This window comes from Fukomys damarensis, unplaced genomic scaffold (assembly GCF_012274545.1).
Source record: "Fukomys damarensis isolate Sample0158 unplaced genomic scaffold, DMR_v1.0_HiC HiC_scaffold_24, whole genome shotgun sequence".
NCBI classification, from domain to species: domain Eukaryota; kingdom Metazoa; phylum Chordata; class Mammalia; order Rodentia; family Bathyergidae; genus Fukomys; species Fukomys damarensis.
The window spans coordinates 6,703,110-6,711,467 of NW_022900936.1; positions in this window are offsets into that span (position 1 = coordinate 6,703,110).

Genomic DNA, 8,358 nt, shown 5'->3' on the forward strand with positions numbered 1-8,358 from the left:
GGGACTTGCTACATGGTTTGGTGAAAGCACAGATGTCCCTAGCACGTCTTTGTCCCTTTCTGTGCTGCTGAGACAAAATAGGAAACACCCACAAAGGAAGGGAGGAGAGGTTTACTTTGTGTCAGTCTCACTCCATGTTTTCAAGGCCCAGATGCAGCAAATGGCATGGTGGATGGGCCTGTTCCGGAGTGAAGCTGCCAAAAAGCAGCTGGAGAAAGGAGGAGTAAGGAGGGAGAAGCATTCTGCCAGGTCACATCCAGGTGAACTACCTCTAACCAGGTTCTTCCGCCTACAGCATGGTGGCTGTAATTCAGTCCACTTCTAAAAGTCACACCTCTTCGGCCTGAGTCTTTTGGGACATTTTTCTTTTCTTTTCTTGTTTTGAGACAGTCTCACCATATAGTGCAGGCTGGCTTTCAACTTACTAAGTATCCCAGGCTGGCCCTAAACTCCTAGTGATCCTCCTGCCTCAGCCTCCCCAGTGATGGAATTACAGGCCCAGCTTCTTGAGGGATATTATTGATCTAAACCCTAATATTTTCCCCTGGGCTCCCAAAGGTTCGTGTCCACCTCTTTATGTATTTCATCCATCTGTAAGAGTCACCAAAGTCTTAACAGTTTGAGCATTGCTGAAAAGTCTAAATCCAAAGTCGTCTCTGAGACTGAAGGCAAACTCAGCTGACAGCCTCTATAAAAATCAAAAAGAAAGTAAAACACAAACAGTGGCACAGGGTAAACGTTCCTATTCCAAAAGGGAGAAACAAGGGACTAGAACAGAATGGGACCAAAGCAAGATTGAAACCCAGTAGGGCAAACATTAAATCCTATAGATCTGTCTCCAGCAGCCAGGGCAGAGATGTGGGCTCCACACAGCTTGAGCAGGCCGCCTCCATGGCACGCCTGGTGCAGCTCTAGTGGCTTCTCTCAAGGGCTGACTTTGCTCACTGTTTAGGGCTTTTCTCAGTGGATGTTCCACATTCCTGGATTCTCCAACTTCCTGGGGCCTCTGCTGCACTGCTCACTTCACACTCTGGCCTCCCAGGCCTTCTTCTGAAATCTGGGCGGAAGCCTCCCTGACCCCACAACTCATGTGTTCTAGCACATGGATGAGGCCAGCGTCTGCCACCAGCTTGAACAGTAGCCAAGCCCCTGTGGATCATGGCTGCAGAGCATCTGGACAGTTGAGTTCTGGGAAACATTTCTATCTGCGGTCCAGAAAGAACACAGCCCCTGGAGTTCCCTCCTCAAAACATGGTCTTTTGCTTTTGCAGGGTGAAGGACCAGGTCTTGCTGTTTCCTGAGTTGCAGTCAAGGTGGCCTTCCTATTGTCCCATTGCAAAGTGCGGGGCTTTTATTTCATGCTTTTCAGCAACCAAATTGTCCTGAGCCAAGATTTTACAGACCCGTTTTACAAGCACTTCCTTTCTGCCATCAGCAACGTGTTCCAAGCTATTCAACTTGGCTTTTCACTCTTGCTTCTCACATACAACCTCCCTAAAAGCAGCAGGAAGTATTCATGATACAACCTGAACATGGGCTAGCTTGAAATTCACTCAGATTAACAGTCTGCTGCCCTTAATCTTATTCTGCAAAGTCTCAGGACATAAGCAAAATGTAGACAAATTTTCTTCCAAAATGTATCACACTGGGTCTCCAGCCCCACCGCCAATGGAGTCTTTTTTCCCCCCAATTGAAACCTCTTGAGCCTTGTATTTACAGTCTGCATTTCTATTAGCATTTTGGTCTGAGCGCTGACTAGTATCACACACCAAGTTTAGCCCGCAGCATTCTAAAGCTTTTGTACCCTGCATCTCCACATCTTTCCAAACCCCTCCCCGGAACCAGTACCAAAGGCTTGTATAGCACACGGGCAGGTGTATTCCCAGCAATGATCCCGGTTCTTTTGCACCAAAATCTGCCTTCATCACCTTCCGGTCACGAATACACAATACCTGACACCCACTACCGGAGGCCAGGTTTCTTTTGGCTCCCAGTTGCAGCCCGTGGTCAGCTGGCTCCCAGGCAGCAGAGGCAGCGAGGGGGTGGGGGTGGGGTAGAGGAAGCAGAGAGCACAAAGAGGGAGGTAGGAGCCCAGGAGGAAGAACACTTGCAGGCCACACCCCCGGGCACGCCCCAGGCCCCGCCTCCCCACCAGGCCCCGCCTTCTAAAGTTGTATCTGCAACTTGCTGTTACAATAATAACATTGATTAGGAGCTTCTCTTTGTAAGCCACTAGAAGCAAGGCCCTGTCGGAGAAGCTAGCCTCAACCACAAACTACCTTATTAAAAAAATACATATTTTAAGCCAGGTGTGATAGCGCATGACTGTATTCCTGGCCCTCGGGAGGCTGAGGCAGGAAGATTGCCTTGCGTTTAAGGCCAGCCTGGGCTACAAAACGAGACCCTGTCGCAAAAAGAAAAAAAAATGTGGAAAACCGGATCTAGGTGTAACCATTGTTCCATTAAACTGGGGCTAGGTGTAACTTATTCCATTATTAGCAGCTGTTTTGATTACGATTTTTGTTTTGTTTTGTTTTGGTACCAGGGATTGAACTCGGGTCCTTGCTCTTGCAAGGCAGGCCACCGAACTGATGAGCTAAATCCCCGGCTTGATTACGATTTTTGAAAGATATAGCGATGGCACTGTCACCAGACAGGGTTCAGGGAGGGTCAGGGAAGAGATGGGACCTCATCTCATGCTGCCCTAGGGACAGGTTGTGAGTTTGTGACTTCCGTCACAGAAAAGAACTTCCAAGATGTATGGTTTCAGTTTCTGAGACAGAGGTAAAAGCACGCCCTCGGAGAATAAAACACAGGCCTCAGGAAAAGAGGAACAGGTGGCCTTGGGTGTATCCTGGGCCTTGCGGTGTCTTCCAGGTGGGCCATCTGGGAGGCGTGACCCTACAGTGGGTCAGTCCCACACCCGAGCAGCTGTGTGGGCGTGCAAACCATCCCCACGAGTTTCACGTGGAGATCGGCTGCTTTCCTGAGGGCGGAGTCCTCAGGTGGGAGAGCGATTTACAGTGAAAAGCACCACCTGGTTTAGAAGCCCAGTTTTCAGGCTTGCTGTGACTTTAGGACACTAGGAGGTTCTTGGGGGGGGGGGGTTGTTGTTGTTTGTTTGAGGCAGAGTCTCACCATGCAGTCCAAGATGGCCTCTCACTCACTATGTAGCCCAGGTTACCCTCAAACTCGTGGCGATCCTCCTGCCTCAGCCTCCCAAGTGCAGAGATTATAGGCGTGGGCCACCACACCCTTGGTTTTGGTTTGTTTTATTGGAGTGAGCTTCCTGGAGGGGAAAACGGCTTGTATCCTGAAGTGGCAGTTTTTCTTAACAGTATAATTTTCTGAATTGTGATTTTTCTCGTCACTGCTCTCCCTTTATGTCTTCTCTTTGTAACTCCCCACCCATGTGAAATCCGTTCACTGCATCCTTGCAGGTTGAGGGACTGCAGACAAGAACTTGACTGGGGGCGGCCCCTTCCCCCCCAAATGCCTCTTTCCTTCCCATGTACCCGGGCGATGTGTCTCGCTTCCGGATTGGATCAGTATTAGCTAAGCGGCAGTGCTCCTCACCCTACAGGTCGATGGCAGTACGACTCACGTTGTACCCAGACTGTGACTTTGCTGTATAAATCACCCTCGGCCAAAGGCCGCGTGGCCACCCACTGGGGACCCCTCCTGGAGATCCGGAGTTGCTTTTCCTCCATTTCTAATAAAGCTCTCCTGACTTCCTCCTTTACCTCACCACTTCACTCCTCAATACTGTGGGACCACCAAACTCGTCACACGTGACATCTGATAGACTGGGAGTTGGACTCCTTTGATATTGTTATAATTTGCAGTTATCCAATTTAGTGGCCCTGGAAAACGTTGCCCCAGGTGCCGAGACAGAGCTAGGGAAAGCCAGGTATGCTGGAACCATGTTCTCACAAAATGAAGGCAGCTGGCCACACAGGGACGGTTGGGGTGAGATCAAAGACCAGCTGGGCGAGGTGGCACATTCCTGTGAGTTCGAGGCCAGCCTGGGCTCTATAGTGAGGTCAAGGTCAGCTTGAGCTACATGGAGAGACCCCCAAAAACAAAAGACTAGAGCTACCACCCACATGAAAACATACAAATAAAAAATAAACAGAAACGGACCAACTGGCAAATAACAAGTGATTTGGAGGAAAGACTGCTACACCTTACTGGGACTCTACAGTCTGCAGGCATGCATTTTACAGCATTTGGATTCCACCTTAATCCTTTTTTCTGCCACTGTTTATCCAGCTCAGAAGCAGAAACACAGAGGAAAGATTGGATGCCGCTGTCCTTGGCAGCACAGTCTGTGCGATCCCAACCAGGAAAGTGTTGCCTTGGCAACCAGATTGCTAACTCACTCCGTGAGTGCCCAGTCACCAGCAGGGCTCAGTAATCACAGAATGCCACCCCGGGAGGGCACAGGCCTGCGCTGATGCCTCAGTAGGGTGGAGGCCAGGGAAGTTTCCACTTGGAGGTGCGCACCATCTGAGCAAACACCCTGAAAACCGATGGGTGCGAGAGGATTAGCGTTTGCACCTGTGACTGCAAGGAGAACAAAGGCCCGCCTGCCAGGGTTCCCAGAAGACGCAGAGACGCGAGCCGGGCTCTGCAGCAGCCCTCCCCCGCTAGCTGTGCCCTTTGGGACAGGATAAAAAAATCCACCAATCCCAGTTAATTCATCTGCGAAAAGGTCGAGTTAGAGCCCACTGAAAAGATGGCGTGAAGCTTAGATATCGTGTGGAAAGCAAATCGCAAATAATGAAACCTTGCTCCTTCTGTCACTACTGGATTTTTCTTGCTAAAACTGATGCGTTACCTTGGGGGGGAAAATCAAGCCCCTACTTTAAAACAAGACACAAAGACATTTAAACGCTTAGTTTTAATCGTCAACTTGATGCGATTAAGAGAATCCGGCAGGGGTGACTGGATTATGAGGTGCTGAATAGCTGGCTGTGCCCACCAGAGGTGGCTGCTGGGGTGCCTGTGGAGTCCTGCTGGAGCTCTTCCCCAGGCTCCGCTTCCCGGCTGCCTTAAAGGAGGAGCCTACCCTTCACCACCATGTTCCTTCCTCGGTGGCAGCCTGAGCTGTGGGCCCAATAAACCACTTCCTTCTTTACGTGATGCGTGTTAGGTATTTTGTATCAGCAAGGGGAAAGCTCTCTAATACAAACTGCATAAGCATAACCAAACTGCATAACCAGAGAACTTTAACCAGAGCACTCTGGGAGGCTGAGGCGGGAGATCCCAAGTTCGAGCCCAGCCTGGGCAACTCACTGAGTTAGTGAGACCCTGTCTCAAAAAATAAAAAGTAAAAAAAAAAAGGGTAAGAGAGGTAGCTCAGTGCAAAGGCCCCTGAAAATGCAATGCATTTTTTTAGTCCGTTTACTAAAATAAATATAATATCCAAATAAATACAACCTCGCCCAGTTGGTTTGAAAAACAGCAGATTGGTATCAGGGAAAAATGGAAATTTACTCTAAATTTCAACAAAAACTTCTGCAAAATTGGTGATGGGACTGAAGAGCAAATAGGATTTTATATGTACAGGGTGTATTTATATTATTTGGGTCTATGCTTCCTTGTGAGATAGTTTAAATATTTTATATATACATTTAGTGAGAAAAAAGTTTAGAAAGTATTAATAATTTAAATTACATTTAAAATGCCTCTTTGGTGAACAACTGTAATCCCAGCACCTGGAAGGCTGAGGCAGGAGGATCATTGTGAGTTCAAGACCACCCTGGGCTACATAGCAAGACCCTGTCTCAAAAATCAAAAATAGGTCCAGGGTTTTAGCTCTGTGGCATCACACCTGCCTTGCAAGCGCAAGGTCCTGAGTTCAATCCCCAGTACTAGAAAACAAAAAATCAAAAATAAATAAATGAATGAAGAAAGAAAGAAACAAGAAACTAAAAATGGAGCTGGGGATTTAGCTCAGTGGTTCCAGCTCCTGCCTTGCCAGTGCAGGGATCTGAGTTCGATCCCCGGTACAAAAGAAAAAAGAAACTAAAAATGAATCTACCATATGATCTAGTTATTTATCTTCTGAGTATATTATCCATAGGAAATGAAATTAGCAGACCAAAGAGATCCCTGCATGCCCATTTTTATTATGGCACTACTCACAGTAGCTAATATTGGGAATGAAGCTGGGTGTCGATTGGTGGATGAATGGGTAAAAAAAGGGAGTATGGGCTGGGGATTTGGCTCAGTGGTTCTACTACCTGCCTTGCAAGCGCAAGGTCCCGAGTTTGATCCCTGGTACCAAAAAAAAAATAAAAAGGAGTATATTCACAATGGGATATTATGTAGTACGTAGATGATGGGATTGAAGAGTGAAATCCTGTCATTTGCAGCAAGATGGGCAGAACTGGAGAAAATTCTGTGCCAGATGCAGGTGAATACCACTTATTATTTTCTCACATTTGGAAGCTAAAAAAATAAATCAAACCAGGTATGGTGGTTCATGCCTGCAATCCTAGTGCTCAGGAGGCTGAGACAAGAGGATCACTGTGGGCTTAAGGCCAGCTTGGGCTACACAGTGAGTTGAAGGCCAGCCTAAACTACATAGTGAGGGCCTATCTCCAAAAAAACAAAAGAAAACAAAAACCAAAACAACAACGACAAAAAAAGAAGTCAAACTTTGTGAGTGTGATTCCTAAGGCTTTGGAAGAGATGGATGTAAAGAGAGGTTAGATTTGATGAGTGCGTGTGCTGAAATACCATGCTGAATCTTGTTAAAATGTGCAACTTACATGCTATAATAAAGTATGTGATAAAATAAGATGCAAATAAGATGTTTGGAGCTTGGAGCCCTGGGGCTCTGCCCAGTTACTCCCTGCAATCACAGGGCCAGGACAGTCCCAGGGCCCCAAGCCCACCCTGTCCACCCCATAGCGTGCGGGCCTGCACTTCTGGCCAGGCTCAGAGTCTGGTGTTCAGTATTTGCACTGAACTGACCAAGTCCTGGGTAGTTAGAGGGAAAGCTGCCAGGCAGACATCTTAAATCCCGGTGGCCAGTGACACCAGGACACAATGCTAAGTTTGGCTCCCTAGCAGTAAACCAGCAACTGGGCCAGATTTTGTTTCTCAGTCCAGTTGGCTAAGAAAAAAAAAGCCGGTTATGATCATTTGCTTTTCATCTCATGAGTACCTGAAGGAGTAAGGGGAATACTTCTAGGGCTTTTCTGCAAAAAGCCCTGCAACAGAAAGTCAAGTCTTTTCTGAAATAAGCTCAGGTATAATTGTTCTGAAGTTTGGGGAAAAAAGATAATTTTTGCTTTTGGTTTTTAAAGACAGGATCTTGCTATGTAGCCCAGGCTGGCTTTGAATTCAAGGCGATCCTCCTGCCTCAGCCTCCCAAATTCTGGGGTTATAGGCATGTGCCACCATTCCCGGCTCAAATCCAAAAGATCAAAACAAGGGGGCAAAACTTAAATTTTTTTATCAGGTGGAACAATAAAAAATAATTTCAGTCACTTGTAGATAGAGGAAGGGGTGAGAGAGGAGGGTAACTTTTACTTTGCAATGTCTACCTTCCTCTACTGCTTAGATTGTTAAATATCTATATGTAGAACTCCTATCTTTAAACCATCAGCAGGTTATTTGGACAGTAAGGTTATGGGCCATTTTCTTTTTTACACTTCACCTTTTGCATTATTTATTTATTTATTTTTATTTTTTGGAGATTGGGTCTTGTTATATAGTTATACAGTCTGGCCTCGAACTCATGGCAATTCTTCTGCCTCAGCCTTCCAAGCGCTGGGATTATAGTCAGGTCACACCATGCCCAGTGCCTTTTACATTCTTTTTTTTTTTTGGTACCCAGGATCAAACTCAGGACCTTGCCCTTGTGAGGCAGGCAGCAGAACCACTGAGCTGAATCTCCGGCTTACTGAGCTAAATCCATGGCCCTTTGACTTTTTTTTTTTGCAGTACTGGGGATCGAACTCAGGATCTTGTGCTTGTGAAGTAGGCAGCAACACCGCTGAGCTAAATCCCCAGTCCCTGAGCTAAATCCCTGGCCCCTCTACATTCTTAAAAACAATTAACATAATGTTAAAAGACTTAAGCAAAAAAAAAAAAAAAATTCTGAAAAACTTTAGTAATAAATTAAACCTAAGAATGTTTTTAAAGGGTAATTATTAAATGTTCTTTCAAAATATTTATCTCAAGTAGAAATGATATAATGTACTACATATAGGAAGACAAGTACATGTAAGATAATTGAGACAAAAACCTTGAAAAATAGATTCATTTGATCAAAATGTACAAAACTCAAAAATAATTTTATATCAGATACTTCTTGTGTTGCTTTTTTTTTTTTTTTTTTTT